Raw genomic sequence first — 15,367 nt, 5'->3', positions numbered from 1 at the left:
ACGAAGACAAAATCTGGTTATATTCGTTGTGTTTCCTTTACAAAAATATTTCAAAATTTTCATATAAACAGCCACAACTCCCAAAGAGCAAAACTTTAGAGATGCAGGAATGTAAGGAGAACTAAAGCAATTTAGTAAATTGACTAAACCTAGTAAGTAAACTAAAAATGCCACATTTCAAACTGTCTTTTTTTTTTAATGCAAGACATAATAAAAGGGACTTTTTTTCTTAATTAAAGCAGAAAAACGTAGCTTATTTCAGAAAAGTAGTACAATATCAAGTAAGGAAAAATTTTAACTTTTGGATGGTGTCAGTTTTCTGTTTCATAGTCTAATAAGGTTTGAAAAAAAAACCACTTAATACTAGAACTAAAGCTCAAGACAAGAAAGCCTAAATTACTGGTCAAGATTAATTATAATCACAGGTTACCAACACATGAGGTTACTGTTAATCTTCAATGGTTGTAGAAAATATATGTATATAATTAATAAATAATAGTTTTAAAAATATAAAGGTTAGTAAATAGTTGCCATTGTACCCTATGTCATACACCCTTAGACCACTTTAGTCATTACTAAAATTATCTTCTTAGGAAGATTCACATCACTTAACAGATTGCCACTTCAAACATACATCTTCCCAATATTCCCCTTATTGTTTCACTGCTCTCAAGGTCAATACAATGCACCACCTGGATTGACAAATGTAGCATGGATATGAAGGACAAGTTAACTTCCCAGAGAAGAAGGATAGCCATCTGCCAAATTTTTTAAAGAGGGAAAGATAAATGTTCTTTTCACTTATCCTTCAGACAGAAATTTAAGGAGGCAATCTGAACACATTTCATGGTATCTCAGAAGAAATTAGCATGAACAATCATTGCTTCCCTCTCTACTTTTCACTTCTCCACTTTCATACTCTGCTTTATAGGAACACCTACTAAATAAACTACCTACACCATGTCTCAGTCTTAAGCTTTACTTTTATGGAAACACAAAGAAAAATAATAAGGCTGATACTAACTGCTTATAAACCATATTTAAGAAATGCTTTGTCAGGTGAAAAGAATCTGGTAAAAAAAAAAAAAGCAATTAGTGAAAATTTTTAACAAAATAATTGCCTTTTTCCAAGATTTAGTATTAGCTGTCAAATCAAAGAAAAGAAATCTTAAATTTCTCAAAATACACTTATCAGATCAAGAGGGATAAAATATATCACAACACTGATATAAATCAATGGTCATTTTTAACTAAGGCTTCTTCAGGCTAATTTGTAGAGACAGCAAGTGCAGCACTGAATATTTCTAACTTGTATAACATACTAATGAACACTATTATAAATCACATTAATGATATAAAGTAATTAGATTTCCACTATTTCTCATTTATGTAAGTAAGAACATACGTAGAAAACAAAGTTTATATAAAAATAGGAAGTTGTTAAGGCCAAATGTAACTGCTTTAATATGAAGTTTGCTTTTTTGTTTTAGAGTACTATCATTTTTGTAAGAATATTGCTAAAAATCACTCTTTTTACATGAACTATCATGTATTTAGCAGAAGTAGCTGCCTTCAAAACTATCCCAAATAATAATAATGATTTTTTAAAAATTAAAAGGTAAAAAAGTTAGATGATGAGAATTTCATTGGAAAACATTTTTTTTCTATTTTGAAAAGAACATTTCCAAATAAATATCAACATTCTATTTAAATCAGAATTTAAAATTATTTCATAAGAAGTTTAATATAAGAATATATTTAGTACCTTTTTAAAGAGTGAGACATTACATATTGCACAAAAATGAATAAAAATTGTATTAAAAAAGCAAGTTAATGCATATTATGTGTGAATATTCAAGGAATATTATTACCTTGTAATTACCTCTGTACTGAAAAACCTTTAGTTTCTGAGAAAAATATTTTAAATACATAGAAAAGGAATTTGTGTTTTAATTTATGGATGCTGCCTCTTCAGGCCACCTGCCTCAAATAAAAACAGAGCCAATGATAAAATGAGATTGTGTCGGGGCTGGGGATATGGCCTAGTGGCAAGAGAGCTTGCCTCCCATACATGAAGACCTAGGTTCGATTCCCCAGCACCATGTATACGGAAAACAGCCAGAAGGGGCGCTGTGACTCAGGTGGCAGAGTGCTAGCCTTGAGCGGGAAGAAGCCAGGGACAGTGCTCAGTCCCTGAGTGCATGGCCCAGGACTGGCCAAAAAAAAAAAAAGAGATTGTGTCCACTCTAAAACATAAACAGATATATATCCATGAGAATAATTTATAACTCACAGAACTTACTGGTTACTCATTTGTTAACCAATTTCAAGTTTGGAATCCTAATGTGGAATTATGATATTATATTGTGAAATTAATCCTCAATATTTTAAAACTTAATTTTAAATTATATGGTCTATTTTTACTAGTATTACAAAGGAGTGCTATAAATAAAAGTGTACATAATCTTATAACATTCATTTACACTATAATAATACAAAATAGTGTTATAATGCATGTGATAGAATGATTAAATATTTAATCAACTAAGACAATTATATATTTTAATTCTCTATATCCAGTGGCCAGAGGAAGATTATTTCAAAAGGGTTTTCAAATTCTGAAACACAAGACTTAGTATACTTCTATTAAAATGTATTATGAAAGATCTTCAACTTTAATGTTTTACCTATTTATAAAACCAGTTATTTTTTAAAAAAACCAAGGAAAATTTTAAAGGAAGTTTCTTTTACAAGTCATTTTCCCTTACTCCCTGCACCTTGGCATACATATATCTATATATACTACCAGCACTAAATTTTGATTATTGTATAGAAATTCTGCATATAATGTTTCTTGAAAAAGATATTCAGTACATAAAGGTTTACAATGAAAATCACAAGCTTCCCTTTCATTCCTCTACCATGGAGTCAACCACAGGCAACAAATCCTGTTTGCACTGTCTTCTGACTACCCTTCAGTATGGGGAAATATCTGGCCCACTGGCTACATAGGGCCCATGAAATCATTGATACATGACAGACAGTAATGTAATCCTTCTCACTTGTCTGCAGTGATCATTCTTATGGCCTGTAATGACATTATACTTTTTTGAACTCAGGATGTGAGCATTGTGCTTGACCCTTTCTTTTTTTATCTCAAGACTAGTACTCACTGTGAATGCTTAGAGTGCTGTTTAATTAATCATGTCCAAGGGTAATTATTTGTCTTTTATTATCATTGGGCTTACTTGTAGATTTATTGACACATTATAATTATTAAAAATGAGAAAAACAATGCCACTTATGTTTCTTTGGGTCTGGTTTACTTCGCTTAATATAATTTTTTCCAAGTCTTTCCATTTCCTTATGAATAGGGCAATGTCATTCTTCTGATGGAAGCACAGAATTCCAATGGGTATATATACCACTTTTTTTTTATATAGTTAAGAGTATTGACTGAGGGATTACAGTTACATACTTCAGGTAGTGAGTACATTTCTGGTCATACTTGTTACCCCCTTTCCTCATTTTTCTCTGGCCTTCCTCCCCCCAACACCCCCTTTTCAACATTTTTTAAAACCTTCCCAATGATGGACATCGTCATTCTAGTCTACAATGCTTATAAACCTTATGAATATTAACAATAATATGTATATTTTTTCACTTGCTTAGTATAGTCTGTTCGCTTTTTCTATCATTTCTTCCCTCCCCCCACTACCCTTGAGTTGCTTAGTTCACTTTCATCAATATCCATTGCAGCTGTTGTCCCCCTCTACTGTATTTTTTTCACCCACTTTCCACACATTCTATGCCCTCCTCCCAGCTTCCTTCAGATGTGCACTTGTATAAACCATATGTGAAGTGAAGAATAAAGGGTCCTCTAATTATTAAGAGGTCCTTTGTTTCCTTATCTTTGGAGTTCTTTTCAGTCTGTATATTATTTTAGGTGCATATGAAGTAGTGCTTGGATCTTACTTTTTGGTGCATTTCTCCAAACTGTCCTTTTTCGCTCTCACTGTATATTGGTATTTTGGGTCCTGTTTGCTTTTGTTATGTCTCTTTGCAATTTGATTCTAACATCCGCGTATCAGGGAGACCATGTGCCATTTGTCTCTCTGTTCTTGGCTTGTCTCGCTCAACATGAATTGTTCTAGTCCTGTCCATTTCCCTGCAAATGCCATTATTCTATCATTTCTAATAACTCTGTAGAATTTCACTGTATATAAGCACATTTTTTTGATCCATTCATCTGTAGTGGGTTGTTTCCATATCTTGGCCATGATCATGGAAGTGCAGGTGTCTTTGTTGTATCCTGGATCCTGTTGCTCAGGGTATATGCCTAGGAGCAGTATGGCTCGTTCATAGGGTATGTCTATGTTTAGTTTTTTGAGGAACCTCCAGACTGATATCCAGAGTGACTGTGCTAGTGTGCATTCCCACCAGCAATGCAGTAGGGTTCCTCTTTCTCCACATCTCTTCCAGCATTTGTTGTGGCCTGAGTTCAGAGTATAGGCCATTCTGATTAGTGTAAGGTGGTATCTCAATGTTGTTTTTATTTGCATTTCCTTTATTGCCAGGAATTCTGAACATTTCCTCATGTGTTTCTTTGCCATTTTTATTTCTTCTTCTATGAAGTCTCTCTTCAGCTCCCTTGCCCATTTAGTGATTGGTTAGGTTTGGAAAGGATTAGTTTCTTGAGCTCCCTGTATATGATGGATATTAGGCCTTTGCTACATTGCTGGTGAAGTTCTTTTTCCAACTGGTTGGCTGTCTTTCTAGTTTAATAGCTATGTTGTTAACTGTGCAGAACCTTTCTTATTTTAATGTAGTCCCATTTGTCAAGTCTCCCTCCAATCTGTTGTGCCCCCTGAAACTTTGCTCAGAAAGTTTCTGCCTGTGCCTACAAGTTCTAATGTCTTTCCTACTCTGTTCTGCAGTACTTTCAGAGTTTCAGGTTGGATATTGAGGTCTTCAATCCATTTTGAGTTGATGTTAGTGCATGGTGACAGGCTGGGGTCTACTTTTGAGTTTTTTGTATGTGGCTGCACAGTTTTCCCAGCGCCAATAGTGCAAAAGGTTATTTTTCTTTCCATTGTATGTCTTTGACCCCTTTCTCAAATATCAGCTGGCTGTAAGTATTGGTTTTATTTCTGGATCTTCTAGTCTATTCCATTGATTTGGGACTGATTTTTTTTTCCCAGTACTAAGCTGTTTTTGTTAATATGGCTCTGTAGTAAAGCTTGGAATCTGGTACTGTGATACCTCCTGCATTGCTTATTTTGCCTAGAGTTGCTTTGACTATTCTAGGTCTTTTGTTGTTCTATATTAATTTTTGGATTGTTTTCTCTATTTCAGTAAAGATTGTCATTGAGATTTTGATGGTGACTGTGTTGAATTTTATATGCCACATTTTCTTGATCTATTTGTCCACTGAGGGACATCTGAGTTGATTCCATATCTTAGATATGGTAAACAATTCTGAACATGGTTGTGCTGGAGGCATAAGTGCAGGCTGTTTGTGGTCATTTGAGTAAATGTCCAGTAGCGGGATTTCTGGGTCATAAGGAAGAGCTCTATGTTTAGAAAGTCTTTTGGGGAACCTCCATACTGCTTTCCAGAGTGGCTGAACAAGTTTACATTCCTACCAACAGTGTAATAGCATTCCATTTTGGCTACATCTCCACCAGTTATTATTAGTTTTATTTAATAATGGCCATTCTAATTGGAGTGAGACTAAACTTCAATGTTGTTTTGATCTGCATTTCTTTTATGGCCAGAGATGTTGAACATCTCTTCATGTGTCTATTGGACTTCAGTTCACGTATAATAACTAAAAGTTTTCATTGTCTTATAGAAATTTTAGTTCTACCTTTTCATTTAAAAATGCATCCATCTCCTTGTCCCAAAATACTGAAATATATGCAACTGATGTCAACTTTAATTTATAATCTCTAAGTATTAAAAACTTTGCCCCAAGTAGCAGAGCTGTTTCCTCTTTAAAATGATTAATTCACAGAAAAAAAAACCCTCACATCCCCCCTCAAAAAAAACAAAAGACAGCTTCAAACTTTTTAAGAACATTAAACTTTACCTATACTTTATTTGTTCTTGATCAGACATCCTTTTCTCATCTTCTTTTCCAGGTTGTTTTCTATCCCTTGCTTTTTATGCCACCTTTACCCCAAGCTTTAGTTCATGGCCAGTCATGAGGTACATTCATGAGGTACATTCTATCAGTACCTAGTCTCAGGGAATTCAGCCCACATAAAAGGCTTAGACCCTGTCTTACAAGGGAGGAAAGCACCGATATTTGCTTCTTACTCTCTTCTTGGTTGCAAGATGTTATTCAAGAATAGCAATGATATATGCACATAAGAAAATGCATAAAATTTATTACTCCCAACATGTTAGGTGCTTTCTAAAACTCTAAAGATGCATCTCTTTTCTCTTCCTCACTGATATCAGATAATAATCAAGAAAGACTTAAACCCCATTTTCAAAGTCTCCCTGCCAAATTTTGAATTTATACTAATAAACCAGCATTTTTTTAATTTATAAAGAACACAAATTTGTTTCTCGTCATTTTAGAGGTTAAGAAGTCCAAGATCATGGGCTGGGAATATGGCCTAGTGGCAAGAGCGCTTGCCTCCTACACATGAAGCTCTCGGTTCGATTCCCCAGCACCACATATATGGAAAACGGCCAGAAGGGGAGCTGTGGCTCAGGTGGCAGAGTGCTAGTCTTGAGCGGGAAGAAGCCAGGGAAGGTGCTCAGGCCCTGAGTCCAAGGCCCAGGACTGCCCCCCCCCCCAAAAAAAGAAGTCCTAGATCATTTGTCTAGTTAGACTTCATCTCACAAGGAAAGGAATACTATGTGCTCGCAGGATTAAAGGCAGAAGGGCAAGAGAGCCAGTAAAATCAGCTACTTTTATATTGTATCTATTGAAGTTTTGTCAAAATGAGCTTGTATTGATGTTGGAAGTGTTCTAATATGGTATCTTTTCACCATATGTGGCTACTAAGCACTTGACATGTGGTCATTATGACTAAGGAACTAGATTTTTAATTTTATGTAATTACAGTTGAAGTTTAAACAGCTATTTGTGGCTATCAGGTACAGTAACAAATAATTACAACCTATCTCTTCTACACAACCACGAAAATGTTTCCTGTCACATTTCAGTCCTAGACAATATTGCTTTTCTTTCATACTCTACACCAGAAGGTCTAATATTGTACTTAAGTACATAGCTTGTAATTAGTTTTAAACACCTATAATACAGTTTTTTCATCCTATTCCTCACTATTTTCCTGCTTCACAACCTCATTAACATTTAACCTCATTAACATTTATTATATAGCTATTTACACTTGTTATTTATTACATGGCTCCAAATTTCAAAGGTTTTTTTTTACATCCTTCTTATATAATATTGCAATCCTAATATTGGCTTTGTACCACCTAGACCTCCCTATGTTTTATTTCCTTTCTTATACTTAGGAACTTTTCATCTTCTTTCAGAGTACAGAGGTATGAATTTCAGTGCCTATCACCTTCTACAGCACTGTGTCAGATTCACACTTAGCATGCATTTATAAACGTTTTTCCTTTAGCAAAACATATAGCATTCAGAGTCTCTGAAAACTGATCTAACAGGCCTCCACACAATTTGCAAAGGGTTAGAAAATCAACTAGAACTTCTTTGCTAACTACTGACTTCTGATTTACTGCTTGTATTAACATCAGAGGCAGAGTAGCTAGTTAATTGTGGCCTTTTAAGGGATAACACTATGTCTGGCACAGCATAGGAAATTTGTAAACATTTGCTTAACAAAAACTAAAGCAGGGGCTGGGAATGTGGCTTAGTGATAGAGTGCTTGCCTAGTATGCATGAAGCTATGGGTTCAATTCCTCAGCACCACATAAACAGAAAAAGCCAGAAGTGGTGTTGTGGCTTAAGAGGTAGAATGCTAGCCTCGAGCAAAAAGAAGCCAGGAACAGTGCTCAAGCCCTGAGTTCAAGCCCCAGGACTGGGGGGGGGGGGGGGGAAACTACAGCAAATGATAATGATGAAGAACACAGGCTTTGGACTCAGAGCTGAGCTTCTCTGATCTGGATCTTGTACTTGCGTAAGTGGTATGTAAAGTTATTTGTACATTCTGATTTTATTTCCGCTAATCTAAAAACTGGAGGTAATAATGGTATATCAAAAAGATCTAGCATACTTAATTTTGTGAACTGTACTTTTGGAGACGGTATTAGCCACAGGGCAGCTATCTCATCGAATTATCATGAAGGATTTAAATGAGGTAATGTCTTCAAAGAACTTAGTATACAGTGTGAACTCTATTTTAATTATTAATCTACTTCTAATTCTGGGTTTACTCTTTCTGCCAAGGCATAATAACTTGGCTCTAATCAGTAATTTAATAACAATTATTACCAACTGATAGATTCTCTCTAAACACAATTACAGAAAAGTTTACCTTATGTCTATTATTTAACTTTTCCATCATCTGAAGTCTGTAATAGGTCCAGACTTTATGATGTATGAATTATATCTCAAAGAAGACAATTTTGATGTGGGGTCAAAAATACTGTAACAAATTCCGTAAAATTAGAATTTTAAATATGTCCGTATTTTCTTTATTTTCATGAAAATGAAGCCAAGTGGTCCAAAGGTGATGATCCACATTGGTCATTCCAGTTATCCAGAAAGTAAAGAATGATGCTAGGTTAAAACAAGAATATTGTGCTACAAAAGTACTTGTACAGATAACATTTAGACCATTAAGATCAAAGCCCTTTATTATCAAAGAAAATTAAATACTGTAAAGTACAGAGTAGTTAATCTAAGGTATGTATGGAACACACTTCCTTAAAAATTTTGAGAGTTCTTAAAATAATTTGCAATGCTTAATTATTCTGTTTTTCAAAATTCAGAAATTATAACCCATTATGTGATACAGTCTGAAATATTTATCAGATTAAAATCAATGTATGCTAATTTAAGAGTTTAAAATTTTAAGAATCCAACTAGTTAAAAGTAGTAATAGATTTTAAAATCCAATCAAAGGAATTCTATACCATAGCATATAAAGAGTAAAAAGTTTGACCCCCAATGAGAAATTCTAGAAAAACTACTGTTGCACATTGATGAGACAAAGTATAAGTACAAATATACAGTTAGTTACAGAAGGGTAAACAATAATTACAGAATAAGAAAAATATAGGTTATTTTTACTTATAAAATCCACTATGTATTCTTTCATAAAATATTATGATGAAAAATGTAATTAAAGGAAAAGAAAGGCAATTGCAGGGGTCTGAAGGAAAAAATGAGGGAAGGAGTGACTGTTCAAAAACAAATGTACTCATTACCTGACTTATATAACTGTAATCGTCTCTATAACACTTTTACAATTAAATTTAAATTAAAAATAGAAAGGCAATTTCAATTACAACGTGTAGTCACAAAAGTAAATAATTTTTTCCTAGACAATAATATAGATTCATTTGGTTGCTGTTAAGTGTCTTTTCCTGGAATAGTGCCTATGGACTTTCTAAAAGACAGAATAATGGCAAACACGTGTTGCAAGAAGACAAAAATGCCTCAAGCTGTGGAAGGTCACATATATTACGTCAGATATGAACTTTATTCAACAATGGCATGTTTCAAACATGAACATGTATTGCTGAAAACAATAGATGTCAGCCTGTTTTTCACAGAAGGAAGTTAAAACAAAACTTTACTTGGTTTCCAAAACATTTACAATTTTTCATGCCCAAATAGCATTTAAGATGTTTTTTTGGTAATATAATATACAGTCACATTATTTTTCACTCCTGTCTTTCTTCTCTTCACGTTTCTTTCTTACACTTCATTATTATTATTTTCCTTTGATGTGTAGTACTCTAGCCTATTCCAAAGACCACTCAGTGATATCCTTGGTCTCTGCTTTATTCGTCCAGTACACTTAAAACCAAACACATTTTAATTTCTTTTCTGTTCAGTTTCTCCTAATTCTGCCTTAAATTCTTCCCATAATTACCATGAGTATAAATGTAATTATAATGAATGGAAAGAGAAAAGGAATTGAAAGAAACTGAATTACTCAGTTAACTTATCTAGGTGCCTGAAAGACAGAGAAAATATGCCAAAGAAAAATTCTAATTTTTAGAAAGCTAAAAAGTGAATGAATACCTAAATTCTACATTTAAAGTATGCTTCCTTATCTTAAAAAATTGGTCATCACAATGGAATTTTATGCCTCTATCAGAAAGAATGACATTGCCCCATTTGTAAGGAAATGGAAGGACTTGGAAAAATTATACTAAGTGAAATGAACCAGACCCAAAGAAACATGGACTCTATTGTCTCCCTTATAGGGAATAATTAGCACAGGTTTAGGCTAGTCACAGCAGAGGATCACAAGAGCCCAATAGCTATACCCTTATGAACACATAAGATGATGCTGAGTGAAATGAACTCCATGTTATGGAAACGATTGTTATATCATTGTTGTAACTACTGTCAATGTGCTATGTGTAACTGTAGCTTCTATTATTGATGATCCTCTTGTATACCCTTCCTGTGGTTGTACCTACACTATCTCTGTATCTTATCTGAGTATATTAGAAACCACGTATACTGGTAAACAGTGGTATATAGGGTAAAAAAATACAAACAACTACAAAAGCAATACTTGCAAAACTGTTTGGTGTAAATGAACTGAACAACTCATGGGGGGAAAGGGAAAGGGGAGGGGGGAGGGGGGAATGAGGGACGAGGTAACAAACAATATGAGAAATGTATCCAATGCCTAATGTATGTAGCCTCTCTGTAATTCTGTTTGATAATAAAAATTTGAAAAAAATAGGTGATCATATATATATCATTGATCAATACTACTAAAACCAATAATACCAAAAATATAATAAAACTATAAAGGCTGATCAAAATTATGTAGGATTAAAAATAAGGGAATCTGGTATTTCCTAATTTTATTTATAAGTACTTTCTTCTTTTTTCATTCTTCTGAAATCAGATTATCATAGTTTGGGTTTGTTTTTTTTTTCGGGAAAACCTCTCTATTCTAAAGGATTTAGAAAGTATTAATGTTGTGGTTCATTCCTGTAATCCCAGCATCAGGACAGCTAAGGCAGGAAGATAGTTGAGTTCAAGGCCAGTCTAGACTGCATAAAAAGCCCTGTCTTCAATGCCTGTTGGTAAACATTCCCTTAAAGAAAGAAGAGAATAATTACTAAAAACTCCCTCTAATTTCAGAAAATAAGCATGTTGTCAACCATGAATAAAACGGCATTTGATTCAGGCAGTACTAAATCAGAAAAGACAGCCCTCTCATTTCTGAGGAAAAATAATGTTCACAAACTTAGGAACTACAAGTCTGAGAGTGAATATTGTTTAGTATGCAAGAATTCAGAAAATAGGTTACACATACATTTGTTTAAATGATACTTGTACGTGTGCTCTAGCAAAATGAAAAGAATACACTAATAAGAGACAAAGTTAAATCCTGAATTATCAGGGAAGTTCAGAGGGCTGAGAGAAATATAAATACATGGGGAACAGAGAACTTATAATAGAGGAGATAACATCAGAGAAGATTCAATCCAAAGAGAACAGCATAGCAAAGACCATCTTTGAGTTAAGCTTAGATAGTGCTCTTTAATATAAAGGACAAGATTAATTTGTAAACAATGCCATTCTCCCATGGCAGGTCCAAAACATGCTGAATTTAAGATCTTCTAGGTGGATTCTTATGTCTCCATATTTTCAGCATTACATTACTTTTATGTGTAAAATATAATAAACTGGCCAAATTTTGTAGCATTTACCACTTTAACAGAATCATACTTTCAAAAAATTTTACTCTGGTAATTCCTACACATATCCTCACACTAAATGATAACATATCATTTTCAGTTTTTCACTAAATGACAACATATCATTTCCAGTTTTTTGTAATGTGTTCTTGTTTTCAAAGAATACCAAATGTATCAAGAACAAATTGAGTAAAATTCATTGAAAGTTTAAACTGAGTAAATTTCATTAAAACTTTAAAATAGTAAACAAATGTAAAGTGATTGTGAAGAGGCATAACCAACAGTTATTAGGATATGGATAAGATCTCCTTAAAATTCTACATATAAAATGCTTGGAACTGAGACATACTAACCAAGCATGACTGACCATTCTGTAATTAAGGCAAAAATCAGATGAATAACTGGAACATAGGCAACAAAGTCCACTGCACAACTGACATAAGCTAAAAATATTTATTTTAGCTAACTGTGAGGACACACAGCTGTTAAATCAGCACTTGGGAGACTGAGTCAGGAGATTCATGATTGAGGCTAGTATAGTAGATACTTCATATCAATAAGAAAGAGAGAGAAGAAGAGGAGAGGGAGTGGGAGAAAGAAAGGAATAAGAAAGGAAGGTAGTTTCTGACTACTTTTTGGTGGTTTTTGATGTTTATTAGTATATAATCAAATTTTGAGTCATTTAACCTAAGACCTGATTTTCTTGTATCTAAACTTAATGTGAAGTCTAATAAGTATCATATGCCAAATGATAATAGAAACAAGGTCATATGTAATCTCAAATATAACCCAAACATTTTTGTTCCTTCTATAAGACTTTGAAAGCAAAGTATCCAAACTGAATTTAAAAAGAAGTAAAAACCTAAGTATAGGTGATAGTGTTCAAACAGTACTATCAGTATGTTATCTGTAGTACCTTGATTTCACAGAACCTGCTTTTAATAAGTATCTAAAAAAAACACAGGACTGCAGTTATATAGCTCAGAAGCATACACTCACTTTGCATGTATGAAGGCTTACATTCTATCTCCAGTACCACAAATAAAAAGCCAAAGATCGGAAAATTACCTTCATTATAAATAAGAACACCTACACATATGACCAACCAAGTTTTTTAATATACAATTTTAATTTATGAATTTTTCCTTTTTGCTATCATAAAGTTTAAAAATTCATAAAATAATGACATAGAAAGAAATCAGATGCAGTAACAGCAGATACACTCTAGTAGAGTGTATCTCTGTCAGTTTCTGGATAGCTAAAAGCTGAACTTCGTCTAATGTTCAAGAAATTCTTTATCTGATGAGTATTAATGGACCACAGAGCTCAGTTTCTACTACACAATCTGAAAATATTTCTCAACTTACCTTCTTAACTATCTTTGAGGTTACAGTAATAAGTATTAGTACATGACTATAGGTCACTCAGGAAAATTCATCTAGGTCTTTAAACTGAAAGATAATGGTTCAATACAAGAAAGAACTAAGAATCCATTCTGCTTCCACAAATGGGAAATTATGGCAGCAGCTTCAAGGTAATGAAAAAATGAGGTAATGAGGTGGCACAGGTGCACTCATGTATGACAGTGAGTATTCAATACTGAACAATGAATGAGCAAGTATTCAATATTGAGTACTGACTAACTGAGTACTCAATATCAGTGGCAGCTGAACATGAATTCACTCCATGTTGTACTGTAATTCTGGCCATGGTTCTATTTTATGCCTTTTTCTACCTTTACCGTATGTTTTGAGCCTAATTCTTCAGATTTCTCAGTGATTCTGTAAATTTTTCAATACTTTTAGTTCTTAAAAAAAGGCCAGTTATGGGGCTGGGGATATGGCCTAGTGGCAAGAGTGTTTGCCTTGTATACATGAGGCCCTGGGTTCGATTCCCCAGTACCACATATACAGAGAACAGCCAGAAGTGGCGCTGTGGCTCAAGTGGCAGAGTGCTAGCCTTGAGCAAGAAGAAGCCAGGGACAGTGTTCAGGCCCTGAGTCCAAGGCTCAGGACTGGCCAAAAAAAAAAAAAAAGGCCAGTTAAATTTCTATTATTTGCAGCTAAAGATCCCTAACATATATATAGTACTATTTCATCATTTCAATCATTTTAGTCATGTGTTATTTTTATTAGGAAGTATTTGAACACTCCAATAAATGAAAAACAGATTCTGATTTTATATTAAAAGACTATTTGTATATTAAAACATGGAGATTAATGATAATCATGTCATTGGCATAGTAATGAAATTATATAAGCCAACTTCTAAATATCAATCACTTACTTCAGATGAGTTTGGCAATAAAAAACATTTCAGCAAACTTTCTTGGTTCTACTTAGAAATTAAAATACAAGCAATTATAAAAAATGATATTTTATTGTATAGTCATTGACTTTGCAACCAGGAGAGGATTAAATGAAAAAGTGAACAAAGGTAGTGGTGGAAAACATGAATTACTTTCACTAAAGCAAAATATTTCATTATGGAAACTTGAGAGACTACAGCTAATGTAGTTCCATCTATGACAGAATGTCATTTCTTTTCGCAGGAAAGTACACCAGTAATCTTTGAATTGAAATGTTTTTAAACAAAGAGTTAAAATAAATCAATTTATTGAATTGAATCAAATTTAATTTGAATTAATTCATTAGCTGACCCATGTTATTACTTGAAATGCCTAAAACAACTGAGCTATGAATCTGATTAATAAAAGAATTAATATACTTTCTTATTTGTTCATATTCATCAGTGGGTCTTTATTTTTAACATCTGAAAGTCAATGTCTAGGAAAATATCTCCAAGAAACATATGATCTTGTCCAACAGTAACAGAAATTACATGGTAGGTTCTTTAACCTAGGGATGCCTACAAAGACAAGCCAACTAATAAGTAATATTCTTAAGTAGCAAACAAGAATTAATGAGAAATTTAAGTCTTTAAGTAATTTTAAGTTTAGAATGGAAATATATTAATTTTTTACTTTATTTTTAAATTACCAAACATTAACACGGAGTGTTAATAATTTATGTATTTATGCTTATTTACTAAATTGTTATTAGTATGTTACTCATAACAAACTATAAAAATCTGACACATACAGCATAAGCCCTATAGTAAGGATATTGATAGACTTTTCAATAATAGATAAATATAAAAAAAACTTGTGGGGCTAAAATAAAAGCAGTTCTAATATTCCTTTTCAATTACAGCTATGAATGTGTTATTTTTAATACTATTTTATTTATACTCATGTATGAAAAAATGGCTAAAACTATCACATTTATGTACATATTGAAAAGAGGATTCTGTAACAAGTCATATTTAAATTCTATAAAGAACAATCCATTAAAACACTGATTGGTTATAGAGAGCAGAGTAAGAAGAAAAGGGTAGGCTATAATTTTCATTTTCATTAAACAGAAGCACCCTCTGAAAAGAACTCATTGGTGACATATATCTACAGTGCAAAGTAATATATATAAAGTTAGTGATTGTACTGACTTTATTACTTTTACTA

The 15,367-nt window shown here is 33.2% G+C and overlaps 1 protein-coding gene across 2 annotated transcripts in view; it reads right to left on the bottom strand.

The window, feature by feature from the left end:
• The window catches only part of Pde3b (phosphodiesterase 3B), a 128,601-nt gene that overhangs the window by 70,325 nt on the left and 42,909 nt on the right, over positions 1 to 15,367 (bottom strand). The window lies entirely within an intron of this gene.

The sequence above is a fragment of the Perognathus longimembris genome, chromosome 13 (assembly GCF_023159225.1).
Source record: "Perognathus longimembris pacificus isolate PPM17 chromosome 13, ASM2315922v1, whole genome shotgun sequence".
Lineage (NCBI taxonomy): Eukaryota > Metazoa > Chordata > Mammalia > Rodentia > Heteromyidae > Perognathus > Perognathus longimembris.
Note: the sequence above shows the minus strand (reverse complement) of the source record. Positions and strands in the feature narration are given on the sequence as shown.